Source organism: Chenopodium album, chromosome 3 (genome assembly GCF_948465745.1).
Source record: "Chenopodium album chromosome 3, dcCheAlbu1.1, whole genome shotgun sequence".
NCBI classification, from domain to species: domain Eukaryota; kingdom Viridiplantae; phylum Streptophyta; class Magnoliopsida; order Caryophyllales; family Amaranthaceae; genus Chenopodium; species Chenopodium album.
In genome coordinates, this window is record NC_137836.1 from 84,855,050 (window position 1) to 84,873,646 (window position 18,597).

At 33.1% G+C, this 18,597-nt stretch overlaps 1 long non-coding RNA gene across 1 annotated transcript; it reads left to right on the plus strand.

Moving 5' to 3' along the window:
• Positions 1 to 9,219: 9,219 nt before the first annotated feature.
• On the plus strand, positions 9,220 to 16,052 carry LOC145621108 (uncharacterized). The gene is made up of 3 exons (XR_014108354.1): positions 9,220 to 9,439; positions 12,331 to 12,404; positions 15,558 to 16,052. It is a non-coding gene; the product is annotated as an uncharacterized LOC145621108 (long non-coding RNA).
• Positions 16,053 to 18,597: the final 2,545 nt, after the last annotated feature.

Sequence of the window (18,597 nt, forward strand, 5' to 3'; positions counted from 1 at the left end):
TTAATTTGTACATATGAAATATTGGTACTTTATCGAAAATAAAACTCTAAATTAACAATTTTATCCTAAAATTCTATCCAAATTTGATTGAAAATAGAATTCTAAATTAATTTTTTTATCATACAAATTGAATCCTATATAACTCTATCCTACGTGGCGCGACACTTGGCAAAAAGTTGGAACGCCAAGTGTCGCTATCTCGTTGCCTGGCTAAAAGTTTAGCTTTATATATTAGTTATATGATTAAGTTTATAAATATTTTAAAAAATAAAACATATGTAGTGCAAATATTATTTTAATAATAAATAATTTTTAATTATATTTCAAGCAAATTTCAGTTTTCTATTATTTAATACGGAAATTTCATGAAATGCCCATGAGTAATTTTTTTATTCACCAAATACCCATCAAAACTTTCAAATTCACCAAATACACTTGAGTTTAAGAAAAATGTCACCAAATGCCCTTAATGACTAACGACGGTTAATAACGTTAGTCATTAATGACTAATGCGCCACGTGGCAGCCTCTAATTGGTTGTTGTAATATTAGTTAATTAATTATTAAAAAAAACTTAAAAAAAGTTTTAAAAAATACCCCAACCACTCAAGACCCACCCCACCCCTAACGGCCGACCACCAGCCACCACCGCTAGATCCCACCCCCCCTGCGCCGGTGGTCCCTTTTCGCCGGCGAGGGCAACCCTCCCCCCCTCCGACACCGGCCCCTCCCCTACCCCCAGCCCCCTCTCCCTCCGTTTCCCGTCCCCTTAAACCCCTCCCCATCCCTCGAAAAACCCCCCCTCCTTCGCGGCCGGCGTCCGAACCCCCTCCCCGGCGAACCTTTTTCGCCCCACCCCCCGCTATCCCCACCCCCTTTCCCCCCTAAACCACCACCCTAAAAACCTAAAAACCCCCAAATCGAAACCCTAGATTTCGATTTGGGGTTTTTTCGATTAAAGGGTTTTTTGGGTGGTGGTTTAGGGGGGAAAGGGAGTGGGGATGGTGGGGGGTGGAGCGAAAAAGGTTCGCCGGCGTCGGGGAGGGGGTTTGGACGCCGACCGCGAAGAAGGGGGGGTTTTCGAGGGATGGGGAGGGGGTTTAAGGGGACGGGAAACGGAGGGAGAGCAGGGGAGGGGGTGTCGAGGTGGGGGGGTTGGCCTCGTCGGCGACCGGCGCCGGTTCCGGCTGGGAGCTGGCGGCCGCCGCCGGAGCCGTCTAGCAGGGGCTGGTGGTGGGGCGGGGTGGGGTCTAGGGGGTGGTGGGGGTATTTTTTAATTTTTTTAAATATATTTTTAAAGTTTTTTTTAATAATTAATTTATTTATATTACAACAGCCAATTAGAGGCTGCCACGTGGCGTATTAGCCATTAATGACTAACGGTGTTAACCGCCGTTAGTCATTAAGGGCATTTGGTGAAATTTTTTTAAACTCAGGAGTATTTGTTGAATTTGAAAGTTTTGATGGATATTTGGTGAATAAAAAAATTACTCAGGGACATTTCATGAAATTTCCGTATTTAATATAACAACATTAACAAATTACGTTAGGTAGAAAATGATGACTTACAAATTACGTGAAATAGTAAAAAAAATTGAAAGGTTAGATGAATCGTTTGAAGGTAAAGTAGTCATGACAAGTATCACATTTTTTGGGCCTAATTTCTCCAACACTATGGTATCATTTCATGTTGCATAATGTAAAACCGAATTTGCAATAAAATCCACAGCAATTAAAAACCTGTTATCTTCACAAAAGTTATAAACAATGGCATGAAGTGTAAGCACTTTGCACGTGCAGAGGAAGACTGTGAATGTAAAAGGGACAATGCCGTAAGTACACTGTTAGGCCTTAACTTTTTCAACTTTGCAACATCTTCTTCACTTATATTGCCACTCACTTTACAAAGATAGCTAGCATCCCAACTTGCATACGTAGCTCCTTCTAATATTGTGAACCCATCACGAACTAACACCCAATTTGCAGAATTTCTTATTGCTTCATCTGATGCAACAAGAGCATACCCAACAACGTACAAATCTTCTTTCCTAATAAAAAGGAACTACTTACATCCTTATTCTCGTGAAGTCCTTCAATTTTCAATATCATAATGGGATTAACTGTATCACGGAATGCAACTTCTGCCACAAATGACTGTTCCACCAAGTGTGCTCAAAGATGTAACCCAACCTATTAACCCATTGTACTGTTGAACTATAGACCTCCTATTAATGCTATTCAAGTTAAACGAGTAGCAATCATCCAGACGAAGACAACTTAAATCTCTCAAACTGCAACAAAGTTGAAAAAAAATACAATAAAAAATAGAAAAATCTCGAAATTTTTTTACTAATCATAAAAAAATTTCGAAATATAAAAAATAGGAAAATTTCAAATTTTTTGACAATAAAAAATATTTGACTAATCATACATCTTTCCTATATAGAAATATAAGTTCTTTGTTAAGTTACAACATAGAAATATAGTGAGAAGTGATAATGGTTTGCAAAGCCCCTAATTTTTTAGTCAATAAACCCTAATATTATAATATGCCTTGATTTTTTGATGGTTTAATTATAACAAGTGTTAATTATGATAATTTGAACCAAATTTTCACAACAACATTTCTCACCTAGTAAGGGGTTAACTATAGTTTGTGAGTGAGTTTGAAAAGTTAGTGGGCCCAACAAACTAACTATAGTTAACCCCTTACCACTTGAGTCCCCAAAGAGTGAAAAAAAAAAAGATGAGTCCCCAATAGATGAAAAAACATAAAGTTTAGTCCCCATTTGTTACCTTACACTACTAGAAAACAAGCAAATTACGACGGACTGGTTCTGACGAACCCGAATTTCCGTCGCAATAAGTGAAATTTTCGAAATATTTCCGACGAATTTAAATTCCGTCGAAAATTTCCGACAAATTCAATATTTCCGTCGGAAATTGTAAATTCCGACGGAATTTATAATTTCCGACGGAATTATAGTCCGTCGGAAAATTCCGTCGGAATTTACCGTCGGAATTTACAATTTCCGACGGAATTTTCCGTCAGAAAATAATTAAAAAAAAATTATAATTAAATTCCCAAACCCTAAAGCATCCCCTTCCCCCTTTGTTATTTCCGCCTCTCTTTCTCTCTCTAAAGTTTCTGCTCTCTCCTTCTCTCTCTCCCCTCCTTCGTTCTCCCTTTCTCAGTCCTCCGTTCTCCTTCCCTCTTCTCCTTCGTTCTCCCCTCTTCTCTTCTCCTTCTCTTTCCTTTCTACTTCTCTTCACCGCCATGTCTCTCTCCTTCGTTTCTTTTCTCTTCACCTACATCAAACACCGACAACAACAACGATACAACACCGACCGACAACAACAACCGCAACAACACACCACCACCAACATCAATCGCAACAGATTCGCAACACCAACAACCGGGCCGCATCAATATCAAACCCAACAACCACCGTCTTTTTTGGTAGATCTTGTTTTAATTTAGGATAGATTCGTAGATCTAGTTAATTTTATATGTTATTGTAATGATAAATTGTAAATTTAAATAGATAATTGTATATTTATATATTTGATTTAATTTTTGTTGATCAAACATCGTTTTATTTTATGAAATTTTGATTAAATATGTAGATCTACTAGTTTTGTGTGTTATTTCTTGCTTTAGTCGTGTAAATTTTTTTTTTAGGGTTAATTTACGGTTTTTTGGGGGGTATTTTATGGTTTTTTGGGCTAATTTTTGGTTGTGGTGGTGTCGGTGGTGGTGTATGGTGGTGGGATAGGGTCGGTGGTGGTGTGTGGTTGGGTCCGGATGGGGGGGAGACTGGTGGTGTGGGGTGGTGGTGTGGGGTTGTGGTTGGGTCCGGATAGGGGGAAGACTGGTGGTGTGGGGTGGTGGTGTGTGGTTGTGGTTGGGTTTGGATGGGGGGACTGGTGGTGTAGGGTGGTTGTGTGGGGTGGTGGGTGGCTGTTTTTTTTTTTTGTTTTTTTGAAAGATTTTTTCGACGGAATTTCCGTCGAAAAATTCCGGCGGATTATATTCCGACGGATTTTCTCTGGCCTGAAAATCCCTGCCGACAGATTAAATTTCGTCGGAATTGTAATCCCCCATATTTATAAATATATTATAAATGAATTTTTATTTTATTAATAATATTTATATGTGTTTTTCCGGGATTTAAGTTTTAAAGTTCCAAATTATTTTTGGGTTAATGATTGATTTTGTTCTAAAAGGATTTTTAATTGTCCATTCAACAATTTATGCCATACATATTAAACAAAGCTAGCCCATTTCATTTATCTTATGAGGCCCATTAATTTTATGAGGCCCAATCTTAAAACTAACCCTACACCACTCTCTCTCCTATAAATACCCCATACATCCTCAAAAATTTCCCCACACAAAAGGTTAGTCTTATTTTCTTTCTCCTTTGTTTTATTAATTTGTGTAATTATAATTATTGATTATGGGTTTTGATTTTATTGTTTGAAATTAATTTAATTAGTATCAAATTGTATTTTGATGATTAAACTTTATAATTTTAGATTTTATAAATGTTATAATTTTCAGATTTTGTAAATTTAATAATCTGGGGTTTTTAATCATTGAAAATCATGATTTTAGGGTTTTTATGAACAATCGATTTAGGGCTTTTATAGTAATGATGTTTTGAAATTTTGGTGATTATACTACTAATTAGTTTAACTTAATCCCAGATTATTTTGAACACGTAAATTCGTGTTTTAATGTTTAGATTTTGGTTCGTTAATATTAATCCCGTTTTAATCCCGGTCAGGTTCTGAACTCATTCGATTTTGACAAAAAAGTAGTGCTTTCCATGTGGAAACAATGTTTTAAGAAAGACTCAATACCTTTGGTAATAAGCACCACCCTCTCGTGGCCAAATTCAGTCTCTAAATATGATTTTCGGGCAGTTTTTGATTTTAAACGAAGTTTTTTTTTATGCTTAATGTTTATAATTAGTTTTGGGTTTTGATTTTATAGTATAAAGTTTATATTTTTAGTATCAAAATCATGTTTTTATGTTTTAAACTAATAATTTCAGATTATAATTGTTGTTATAATTTTCAGATTTTATAATTTTAAAACCTAGGGTTTCAATTTATTTAAATTGGGATTTTAGGGTTCTTATGACTAATTAAATTGGGGATTTTATTCCTATTGTATTTCTAATGCATAATTAACCATAAAAACATGTTTTTAATGAAGTTTTAAGGAGTTTTAATCTAAATTATATTGTTGGAAATTTAGTTAAGTATTAATTTATATTGTTGCTTGTTTTCTAGGAAGTGATTATTTCTTAGGAGACTTTTAAGTGATTAAAAGTGGCACAAAGGATTGTTTATACGAGGTACGTACATGTCTACTTCGTTGTAAGTAGTATCATGTTTAGGTACCAAAAAAAAAAAAACTTAGTTTCATGATTAGAGAACACTTGGATGAAAATTGTTTGGTTATACATTTAATTAATTCATGTGCTTATGTTTATGAGACATGTTTTGGTGAATTGATTATGTTTGTATGGAATTATGGATGCAAACATGTTGAATTATATTGGATTAATTATTTGTATGGAATGTTGATACAAACATATTTTATTGGATTGGTTTGTTAACCACATTTGGATTATTAAAGGATTGGAATTTAATGGTTTAAATGGAATTAATTTATTAATTATTCCACAAGGTTGTTATTTATTTTATTTTATTACTCAATCATGAATTGTTAGTATGTTGAGTAAAGGTGGATTAAGCCGAAATGGCTAGGTGAGTTGACTATGTTCAACAATTTGGATAATTTGAAAGTTTAATGGAACTAAAGGTCAACTTGTGATGTGATCACCATTGTCCTAAATAAGATTAAAAGTGAATTGATGTATGATTGTTATGTATGGTCTTCTTGAATGAGTCGGCTATTAATTAAAATTGTAATCAAGTAAAGTGAAACATGGATGAGCAATAAAACTCTAGAAAGCGTGCACTTCTAGAGTATTGACAATTATGGGTTGGGGTACACGGTGGTAGCCCGTGGCTTTCCGAGGCTTGTTTGATCAACATGTCCTCTTTTCTTTTGGTATTTACATTTTATTTTTATAATGAAAGTTAGATGGGATCCTAAACTAACTTTGTGAGAATGGAGTCGCGCTCATTCTTGCATCGCGCTAAACTTTTATTTTTAAATGGTCATTTGGGACCAAAATGATTTGGTGGATTGGACAACCTCGTCTATTGCTTACTCCAAATTAAATTAATTAAATTAAATATAAAGAGTCAAGTGTTTGGAATTGGTTAGCAAGTATGTTGAGTCGATTGAATTGTTTAAGTGTGGAGTCTTGATTAATGAATTCGTGTTGTATGTTTATTTACTTTAATTAGTTGAGCATGCTAGGCTTCGTACGTTGTAGCTTGTATGTACTCAGCTTTGCTGATTGCGTGCTTTTGTGTGTGTTTTCTTTTGGTCATGGCCTTCGCCTTTCAATGACCCTGTGATGATCCAATTATTACATTTGTATTATTGGGGAGCAGTATTGCACAGGTTAGCTTGAAGATGTGAAGTTCGAGGATTTGACATACGCATTGTCAAGGGATTGGTGTGATTGAGAGCATTCGTTCTTTGTGTTGAACTTATTTATGTTTTACTACTTTAATTATGTTTTGGGACTTTGATTATTGGTTTGGTTTTAAATAAGGGCCTTTATGGTTCCAATTTGTAAGCTTTGACTTATTGGTTTTCTAAATTATATTATTTTAATATTTAAGTTGGATTTCCGCTGCACTACTTTGATAAAGCCTTAACGTTTTAACACGTGGCAGTAACATTTCAATGGTTCTCCTCTATTTTTATTTAAAGTAAGTGGTTTGGAAAAGGGAGAATTATTGGGGTGTTACAGGAATAGTGTTTCCGTCGAAAAAGCTGGTTTTCCTACAATATGTATTTCGGCGACCCGTTACGACGGAAATTCCGTCGGAAACCCCATTCCTGACAGAATTTAGGGTGTTTACGACAGAAAAATTCCGTCGTTATTTGCATGTTTTCTAGTAATTAACAGGTGAATCGTGAATCAAACATAGTTTTAATAAGGCGATTGAAGCGCACTCTACGTTCTCCATTATATTTCCATCATCTTCCATTCGACCTGCGTCCGAGGTAATATAATGGTTGTAATCATGGAATATCAGTATCAAAGTCTAGGGTTTATCGTTAATTTGATTCTCACTACACTCAATTTAGAGTTCTTCTAAACTTGATTATTGTGCTGTTAATTATAGTTACTAAATTCGATTTTGTTTCTAGAGACTTAATATGATATTTGAATCAACTTTGCCTTTATTATTAGGATGAAACTATGAAATTGGACCTTTTCGTGTAGAATAGATGAATGAATAATCTTATATTGACTTGGCAGCTAAGGCACACATTATATAATGATACAGCTAGTATTTAGGTTCGGACGATGGCCCGAGTCATTACCTTTTTTCCTGTAATAAAATCTGTTATACTCCCTCTGTTTTTTTATATGCATTAGTTTGACCGACACATTTGTCGAGACGCAACTTTCACCATTAATATCTTTAATTGTGTATTAGTAAAAATTGTAACAAAATTATATTATGAAACTAGACATAATGACAAGCCTAATGATATATTATATAATAACATTTATTTATTTTTTATAAGTAAAAAAATTAAGTCAACCATGATATATGAATAGTCAATTGTCAAATTGATGCATATAAAAAAAAAAAAACGGAGGGAGTACATATTAAGATTTTGCATAAAAAAATAACATAAAAATATCAAATAGCTTGGTGGTAAGACGTGTAGCTATAGAATTAATGGTTGTGTGTTCCTTGTGGAGTACTTTTTTTTTAAAAATAATAATATAAATGCACGACATGCATGTGAAACATATGAAATGAATGGAGGTGTGCCACTTAGATTTTGTTATGTTAATTCCAGTGCTTTCCCATAATAATGCTTAGATCTATTGCAATTCCATGAATACAACTATACTTTTAACAATTCCCAATTACTGTCAAATTGGTATTTAAAAAAAAAAAAATCACAAAAAACTGCTATTTCCCCAAATAAAACCGCCAACTGGGGTAGTGATATCCTCTCAAAACTTTTAAAAAAAACTTTAAATTTGTAATCAATATTAGGAAGTGCAGCTCCTGTAAATCCGTTATCAACATTCTCAAAAACTAAAAAAATTCTACTGTAAATCTTGTAATTAATGGATGAATTCAGAATAACATAATGAAATTGAGCCAAGATTTTGTTTTGGTTTTGAGCGAAGGTGGAAGATGTGGTGGTGGTAAAGGCGGTAGAACTTCTAGTGGCGAAGGTGGAAGATGTGGCGGTGGCAAAGGCGGCAGATACGGTGAATTTGAGCGTCGAGTATTCAGGATTGATTGAAAAAATCAAGATTTAGAGAGAAAGTTGCAAGATAATCCCATGAATTTATCCATGCCCAAAGAATTATGCTTGAGAGAGAATTGCAAAATAATCTCATTAAATTATCCAAAAAAAAATGAATCAGTAAATCAAATTCTCAAAACTTTTATTCGTCTAATCATCCCCAAATTTAATATGAAAATTCACCCACCTTGACATGGAGTATGAATAATGAAATTTAAAGAATGAATGAAAGAGGTTTGATTTTAATTTATATGGTTGATCTAAGGTAATGGAGGAAACTGGAAACCCAACTTTGATTTGAACGACATGGGAAAGCGAAGAAAAAAGGTCTTTTTTTTTTAAAAAAATAATAGTATTAGGTGGGACGGTTTTCCTATATAAACCGCTACTTCAAGTAGCGGTTTTGCCAAAAAAATCAAAAAAAAAATTAATTTAATTGATGACGTGGACGGTAGATTGGGAATTTATAAAAAAAGTAGAGCTATTTATGGAATTACAATTCTTCCCAACATTATTTTGGAAAAGCACTCTGTTAATTCTAGAGATAGGAAGCTAACTAGGAAAATATATCCTAAGCAATATATAAACAATATATTTTTTGACAGGATATCCTAAGCAATATAAAATATTATCTTAACCTAAAATATATTGATATTAATATTTCTCTCTAATATCATCCCTTGAAGCGCACTCCACGAGTCCACGTTTCCGATTCTGATATTTCTATCTTTCATTAAAGTTGCTTCTAAGGTAAGATTCTGTTAGTGGTAGTGAAAGTGAAGAATTAGATTGGGAAGAAGAGGTTAGTTTTGAACATAAGAAGCTTTTTCCATCAGAAAATTATTTATTCGTATGTTTTATTGTTGTTCTTTCCCTTTTTTTTTTTTTTTTTTTTTTTAAATTGGATCTAATCTTTATTATTCTTTGGGCTATAGCTTATGGAGGTGACATCCAATGACACTGGTGTTTATATTCAACCAACAACCATGTGCGATCAAAAATGGTAAGTGGAAATTTTGATATGTACGCATTGTTTGAATTTTGAATATTTTTCGTTACACTTCCATGTTAATTTGATATTGTTCTTTCGATTTAGAACAATTTTGTAAGATAAAACATGAATTTTCCTAAGGCGGTATACATTAATTTATTATAAAACGAGTTAAAGTTAATTAAAATAAGGATTTTTTTTGTAAATTACCACCCTAAAATTTAACATGTGTTGAAATAACCACCCATTTTTGTTGAAATTAAAAATAACCACCCATATTTTACAAAGCTGTAGGTTTTACAACCCCTACCTATATTCTGGCTAGTTTTCCGAGCATGCACAATTTCATTATGAAGAACCCTAATTTTCAATTCAAGTAAAATTGAATGAATCAAACAACGATTACATCATTAAATTCCTAATAAAACACATTCCAAACAAAAAATATCATATAACTTGAATTCTACTTCATTAATCATTGCAAAATAACTAAAAAAATAAATAAAAATAAAAATTAAGTGCGATCTTCAATTACCTTGCTGTACAAATTGGTGTAAAAAAAATTTAATTGCGTTCTTCAAAGGATTCGCTTGTCAATTTGCAAAACTTGGAGTAAAAATTGTTAGAATTTGTGGAAAAAATGAAGAATTTTAAGTTTGGGAGTAGTTTGTGAAACAAGGGAGGAAATAAATCGAGAAACAACTTTTATAAAAATAAAAAACAGCCGTTATGTGGGGCCCATGCTCGAAAAGCTGGTCGGAGTATAGGTTGGATGGTAAAACCTACATTTTTTTTGTAAAATATGGGTGGTTATTTTTAATTTCAAAAAAAAAGGTGGTTATTTCAATACATGGTGCATTTTGGGGTGGTAATTTACGAAAAATCCTTAAAATAACTTTAAGGTTACCTTTTATACTGTAAAAGTTACTCGTAAAAATTAATGTACACTCGTTGTGCACAAGACTTATTTAACACAAAATTGGTACACTATGAAGCTGAGCGACGAAGGTTTTTTTTTTAAAAAAAAAAGTTTTAATTTGATCTAATTTTGATTATTCTGGCTCACAAACTCTTGCCCCGAAGAGCTTGTGGAGATATTTTGTGTTTCCATTTGTTCTTTTGATGACTTTGGTGATGTTTCGAGTCTCACTGGAAAAAAGGATGCATATGAGATTACTGAAATCAAGAATTGCTTTAGTGTAAATGAGTTGGAAGTTGGTATCTTATATCCGCACCTAGCTCAATATTGTATCACGGCTCCTAATTTCATAAACAGTTGGTGTACAAAAATTGGATATATATTCTCAATCTCACATCATTTTATCAGCAAGAAGAAAAAGATCCATCCAAGTATATTCTAAACTCTAAAGAAACAAGACCAAAAATATACATGCATATAAGGTAACTTGTGCTGTTGATTATAATTTCTAAATTCGATTTTGTTTCTGGAGACTTAATTTGATATTCGAATCAAATTTGCCTTTATTATTAGGATGAAACTATGAGATTGGATTTTTCTTGTAGAATAGATGAATAAATAATCTTATATTGATTTGGCAGCTAGGGCACACAAATCTTATATCTCACTTTCCTATTCCTACCACAACTCTTATCTTATGGTAATTTTAGAAATAGGAAGCTAATAACTAGGAAAAGATATCCAAATAAGATAATATAATTAAGGATATAAAGTCAAACATAATGAGTTTTCAAGGATATACAATGTCTACGAGTAAGAAGAAATAGGTAGATGTTGAGCACCAGGATATGTCGATTTCATGAAAAGTGTTGCGGAAGGTGATACGGATCCTTGGTATGATGAACGTGCTAAGGAAATACTGGAATCGGATTATTGTGAGCCTCGTAATCCTCACACTCCAGCATCACCTTTGTTCGAGTTGTCGTCTATCAAAATCTACAGGGACTTGTTTTTATATATGGATATGAGAAAGGGATATGATAATAATGATGTACAAGGACTCGTTTCTAGTTGTGTAATTGAATTATATGGTCATATTAGATTGGTTGATGACAAGGGAAACGTATTTACCCTCTTCCAATTAGATCATAAACATGCCAAAACCGTGATTTTGGAAGATGATTTATCGGTCATCCTTCAAAAATCTAAATTAGGTATCCCTAGATGTCTTCCCAAAAACCTCCGGTTACATATTTTACTTATCGATAGGATCCGAGATGTTGTATTCTTTAACGATTGGAAGTTTTTAAATTTCTCTCGGAAAGTTGATTACGACATTGTGCAATATTGCACCCTCAATTACAATGTCGAACACACTACACGTAGGCTTGAAAGTTCCCTTGAAATGGGTTACACAATATTTCATTGTGCAATACTTGCTTGTATAACCGTTACTTTTCTTAATGTTGGAAGCGATCAAATTGATTCCGAGAAAGTGAAATTGAAACTTGGAGCATTGATTATACTTAGGAATAGGAAAGTATTCCATGAGCTTTTTGACGGGTCTTTGAATTTAAAATTTGGGGTTTCTACTGAGTTGTGTGTGTTAACTGTGCCAGTATACGCGCCATTACAAATCATAGCCGATTTGAAATTCGATGGTGAAGAGACGACGATTGTGAGTGAATTGGAATTCATTCCAGAGGATACACGTTATTGTATTGTGGAGGAGTATGAAAAGGAAATTGTTGGGCAAAAATGTCGGATGTTAGTAAGTGTGACTTGGAAGCATGCTTTTGATAAGCTACCAGAAAATTATCTATGAGAGTGGGATGATTCTCCTAGTGACAGTGAAAGTGAAGAATTAGATTGGGAAGAAGAGATTAGTTTTGAACATAAGAAGCATGTTAGTATGTTTTATTGTTGTTCCTTTTTTTTTTTTTTTTTTTTTTTGATCTAATCTTTATTATTCTTTTGGCTACAGCTTAAGGAGGTGACATCCAATGACACTGGTGTTTATATTCAACCACGGCTACAACCATTGTGCGATCGAAAATGGTAAGTGGAAATTTTGATATGTATGCATTGTTTGAATTCTGAATATTTTTCTATACACATACATGTTAACTTGATATTGCCGCTCTTTCGATTTAGAACATTTTTGTAAGACAAAACACGAATTCTCCAAAGGCGGGTGTACGTTAATTTTTTATAAAACGAGTTAAAGTTAATCAAAATTACTTTAAGGTTACCTTTTATACTGTAAAAGTTACTCGTATTATTTTTCTCCAATAAGGTTAAGGTTATAATAAAAATAGTTAAAGTGACCGTTTTACAATAAAATTAATGTACACCTGCTAGTGCTGTCAAATATCAAACCGAAACCGTTTAACTGCCCGAAACCGACCGACCCAAATGAGAACCGAACCGATTAAAAACCGATTTTTTTGAAACCGAAAACCGACCCGAACCGTATTTTAGTAAACCCGAAACCGAATCGACCCGAATAATGTTAAACCGTATAAGAACTGAACCCGTTAAAAAACCGAACCGAATATAAACCGAACTGAAAGAAAACCGAATCGAAAAAGAACCGAACCGTATGTAACCCGAAACCGGTTCCAACCCGAAACCGTTTAAACTGGCAAAAAAACGCTTACACCGAACCGTTAGCAAACTACTACCCGTTTACACCGAACCATTTAAAAACCGAACTGATTGTAAACCGAACTGGTTATAAACCGAACCGTTTATGAACCAAACCGCTTCTAAATCGAAGCGTTTACAAACTTTTTTATATAATTAAATGGATTTTATTTTATCACATATATTGATATATAGAAATTCTCTTGAATCTTGATGTTGCAAATTAAATAATTTTTGTTGTTGCGCTGTAGCTGTTGCATTGGAAAATTAATTGTGATTGGAATTAAACTTTTGAGAGACGAGCTAAACAACAACGCTTATATTATCATAAAGATGATGTATATTTATGATGTATATTTATGAAATTAAAGAGCTTAATAAGCAACTAATTCAATGTCCCCCATTTTTTTTGTGGACTGATGATAACTAGGAGTACTATAATTTTGCTTAGCTTAACCCCTTAATTAGACTAATAACTTTTTTTTGGTGCAAAACGAGGGGAAGGCCCCAAACAATTACGGAGTAGACTAATAACTTGATTGGTCATTTCAATTTGCATAACTTAATTTGGCCCGGAACACAGAGACTCATAATTACTTTTCTTGAGTTATATAATTTGAAAAATTTTCCCTTAGATACAAATGAGTATATTATTCCAAAATACTCCGTAGATCTTTTAAATAAAACAATGACAAAACTCCACAATTTTCAATTTACCACAAAATCTTAAATTTTCATCCAGTAACACTAGTAATAATTTTTGCAATACTAACAAATTATCCAAAGCAAGTTAAAAATTACCTTAATCAACATAAGAGTTATGAATATGCTATATATTGATTTTATTTTATCACATATATTGATTTATAATTAAAATAATTAGATAGATGCATGGTGGTAAAGTGAGAGTGAAAGGGTTTCAAAAGGGTTTCATGTAAATCTAACCATTGATTTTTTAATCTATGGTTTAGAATGGTGATCTGTGTGTGTTGTGGGAGAAAGAATCTAACCATTGATTTTTTTAATCTATGGTTGAGAGTGGTGATCCGTGTGTGTTGTGGGAGAAAGAATCTAACCATTGATTTTTTAATCTATGGTTGAGAGTGGTGATCCGTGTGTGTTTGTGTGTTGTACATTCATCTACAAAAATATTATTCCCTCAATTCTTTAGTATTTTTTTGCCCCATTTGATCGGGATCATGCCCAAGGCACGTATTAAAACATCTACTAGACTACTAGTATATCTTTATTTTCATACACGTAAAAATTATAAAACGTTATATTAATGAAATGTATAAATAGATAAATTTAAAAAGATCACTAATGAAGTAATGAATCTATAACTTTGTACTAATACATACGAATAACGATGATACGAATATTTAACTATGAGATGGTTAGATGACATGTGTTAATAATGTGTACATATAATCGAGTGAACTAATCAATATTACCTTGTTAATCAATCATTAGTGTTTTCTTTCATTATACAAATCAAAGCACTTTGTTATATCTTCATAATTTCATGAAAATATATAATGATAAACGAGTCATAATTATCAGTCTTGTTGACTAATCAAGTATCGAATTACCAAATTGCAAATTTCCATTTCACAAGAACTCATCAAATCATGATTATGATACTGTGTAGTATATAAATGAATAAATAAGAAGCATATAATAACCTAATTGTAAAACAATAATACATTAATACACTAACTCTTATAATCTACTTCGTAATAAACTAGTAAGATCAGTATGACTACACTTGAAACAGAACATAATATGTATTTATAAAATCAAAGAGAATTTGTTTATAATATGATGCCTAAATATGAAATGTTTCGCGACTTTATATAAAAATTGTGAAAACTAAAGGTTAGCAAGTACTATCAAATTTCAAACCAAAACCATTTAACTGCCCGAATCTAAACAACTCGATAAACAATTTATTTTTTGAAACCGAAAACCAACCCGAACCGTAATTTAGCAAACTTGAAATGGAACCGATATGAATAACGTTAAAGTGGTTAAACAATCGAAGAACCGAACTAGTTAAAAACTGAACCGAAAAAGAACCGAACCAGTTAAAAACTGAACCGAAAAAGAACCGAACCAGTTATAAACTGAACCAAAAAAGACCGAACTGTTTCTAACCCGAAACCGTTTCCAACCCGAAACTGTTTGAACCGGAATAAAAACCGTTTACACCGCGCCGTTAACAAACCGCAACCCGCCTGCACCGAACCGTTTACTACCCGGACTGTTTACAACCCGAACCGAATTAAAACCGCTTAAGAATAAACCGAAACCGAATTGAACCGATAACTATTTAAACCGAACCAAAACCGACCCGTGAGACAATTAAACCGATTCCAAACCGACCCGATTGACTACCGAACCGATTTCAAACCGAACCGAAACCGAATTGTCAAACCGTTTTGACAGTGCTAACACCTGCTATTCACAAAACTATTCAAGACAAAATTGGTACACTAGAAAGTTGACCGTTGAAGTTTTGTTTTTTTTTTAAAGTTTTAATTTGATCTAATTTTGATTATTCAGGCTCACAAATTCCTGCCCCGAAGAGCTTGTGGAGTTATTTTGTGTTTCCATTTGTTCTTTTGATGATTTTGGTGATGTTTCGAGTCTCACTGGAGAAATGGATGCATATGAGATCACTGAAATCAAGAATTGCTTTAGTGTAAACGAGTTGGAAGTTGGCATCTTATATCCGCACCTAGCTCAATATTGTATCACGGCTCCTAATTTTGGTATGTTTTTTGATTTGGAGGATGGTAAAGGTCATCAAATCAGCAGAGGATTTTTGGAATATAGTGAAAGGATTCTGCCTGAGTATAATAGACGTTTGTGCTCTACAGTTCCTAGTAAACATGGTTACACGGCCGCATATTACACGATATTTCAGGATGCAATACAAGCTAAGGTAAAATTTATATTATCGACGCCTGAGAATGAAGGTGAATGTCGTGTTTGTTGGAGTATTAATGGTAGGTATAGCAACTACAATTACTCCACCAAATATGAGAAGGACTACTTTCAAAGTATTCTTTATGAAAAGGGCAAGTCAGTGTTGGTAAAGGGTGGTGATGAACTACCTTTGAGAAAATCTATGATTGCTGTGCCATCAATTGCTTCACTTATTTCAAAAGTTAATTTGAATGTTTTGGTTAATAAATTACGTTTGCTTCAAAAAAAAAAAAAAAACAAATTACGTGAAATAAAAAATGACTTGTTATAATGTTTCGTACGTTTAAACAATTTATTAATTGGAATATGCTTTTTTGGAGATGAAATTTCAAGTTGCATATTGTGTAGCATTATGAAAATAAGAAGAATAAATTAGTTAATTTGCTTGTATAAGTCTTCTTTCTTAATTAAAAAAACAACTACTTACATCCTTATTCTCATACACTCTTTAAATTTTCAAAATCATCAGGGATTAACTGTATCATGAAATGTGCAATTTCTGCCAGCGATTATTACTCCACTAATTGTGTACAATGATTTAATCCAATTCTTCAATTCATTATATCTGTGTTGGTAAAGGGTGGTGATGAACTAACTTTGAAAAGGGCAAGTCAGTGTTGGTAAAGGGCGGTGATGAACTACATTTGAGAAAATCTGTGATTGATGTGCCATCAATTGCTTCACTTATTTTAAAAGTTAATTTGAATGTTTTGGTTAAGGGTGAAAGTGTTGAAACACTAAAGGGTAAGGTATCATTTAAGCCTCGAGATTGTGATACCGAAGATCTCAATGAGCAACAGATAATCAACGGGTCGAATTCATCATCAACGTATTGTTTATTAGTTTCTATGGTATGGGGGTATCAAGAATTTGTCCAGAAATTTGATAATTGTAGCATTTCTTCTTAGCAACAATTTCACCTCTATTGTTGTTATTAGTTTCTTCTTTGCAAAACTTAAGTTAGTCATGAGTAGTTAGACTTGTTACGGAGTACAAGGTTTTTTTCTTTTTGTTTTTGTACAAGTTTTATTGATGTACTATAGTTTTCCTGTTTACTCCATTTAGATTATCATTATTTGTTTTATAAATTTTGTTTGTTCATTATATTTTTGTTTGTGTCAAACTGCCAATTATAGCTTAGATGAAGATTGAAGACCTTATTGGCTGGTGTGGGCATGTGGCCAATGGGTTACCCACTATTAGAGTTTTATGGAGGCCTTCTAAAGGGAAGTTTGATAGGTATTTGTATGTACATATCAAGGGGCATTTGAGTCATTTCGCATGAAATTTACCCATCTCTCTCCTCCTTTTCTCTCACCCCCACGTGCTGGATTTAAGTGTACCACTGGATGATTAATAGTACCACTGGGTGATCAAATAGTATCATTGAACATTCAGTGATACTATATATTCATTCAATGGTACTGTATATTCATTTAGTGGTACCAACTACGTATAGAAATAATATCACTACATATTCAATGACATTATATAAGCTTTTAGTGGTACAATTAAAAATTGGTCCCACTTGCCAATCTCACTCCTCCTTTCTCTCACCCCCATGTGCTTACAATACTTTTTAATATTTTAAGGTTTGATATGTATTTGCAAATACATATCAAACCTTCATTACTACTTCCTCGAGTTTTATGAGCCTAAGAGCCTGTTTACTTAATTTCAGTTCAGTTCAGTTCAGCTCCAATCAGTTCAGTTCAGCTCCTAATTTCCCTCTCTCATAAAATATTCAATTCAGCTCAGTTCAGTTCAGCTCTAATCAGTTCAGTTCAGTTTAGTTTAGTTCATTTTAGCTCAGTTCAGTAAATGTGAACATGCCCTAAGTTTAAAAAGAATGATGATATGGTCAAAGTTAATGCATAAATAATAAAAAAAAAGTGAAAAAAAAAATCAACGTCTGATGCATTCTAAACGGAGGGAGTAAGCTAAGGTCTTGTTTAGTTCACCTTATTTTTACTTATTTCAGAAAAAATAAGTTCAAATCAGATGAGAAAAAATAAGTTCAGATCAGACCATTGTTTTATCAGAGCTTTTTTGGTGCAGCAGGCCACACCGTGTGGCCTGCTGCCAAGTCAGTAAAAATAACGGATTCTGACGCGCGTATAACGGGGTTATTGTTCACGCGCATAACGGGGTTACTGGTTTTATCAAGGTTACTTGTATTTTTCAGGGGTTACTTGTATTTTTCAAGGGTTACTTGTATTTTTTTTCAGGGATTACTTGTTTTTTTTTTTTTTTTTCAGGGGTTACTTGTATTTTTTTTTTTTTCAGGAGTTACTTGTATTTTTTTTTTTCAGGAGTTACTTGTATTTTTTTTAGGGGTTAATTATATGGATTAGTTATTCAAGGGTTACTTGTATTTTTTTTTTCAAGAGTTACTTATATTTTTTTATTCAAGGGTACTTTTTTTTTTTAGGGGTTACTTGTATGGGTTAATTCAAGGGTTACTTGTATGAGTTGCTTATTCAAGGGTTACTTATATGAGTTACGTTAAAGGTTACTTGTATGAATTACTTATTTAATGGTTACTTGTTACTTATTCAAGGGTTGCTTGTAGGTTGGTTTCAAAAAAAAAAAAAAAAAAAAAAAAGGTTGCTTG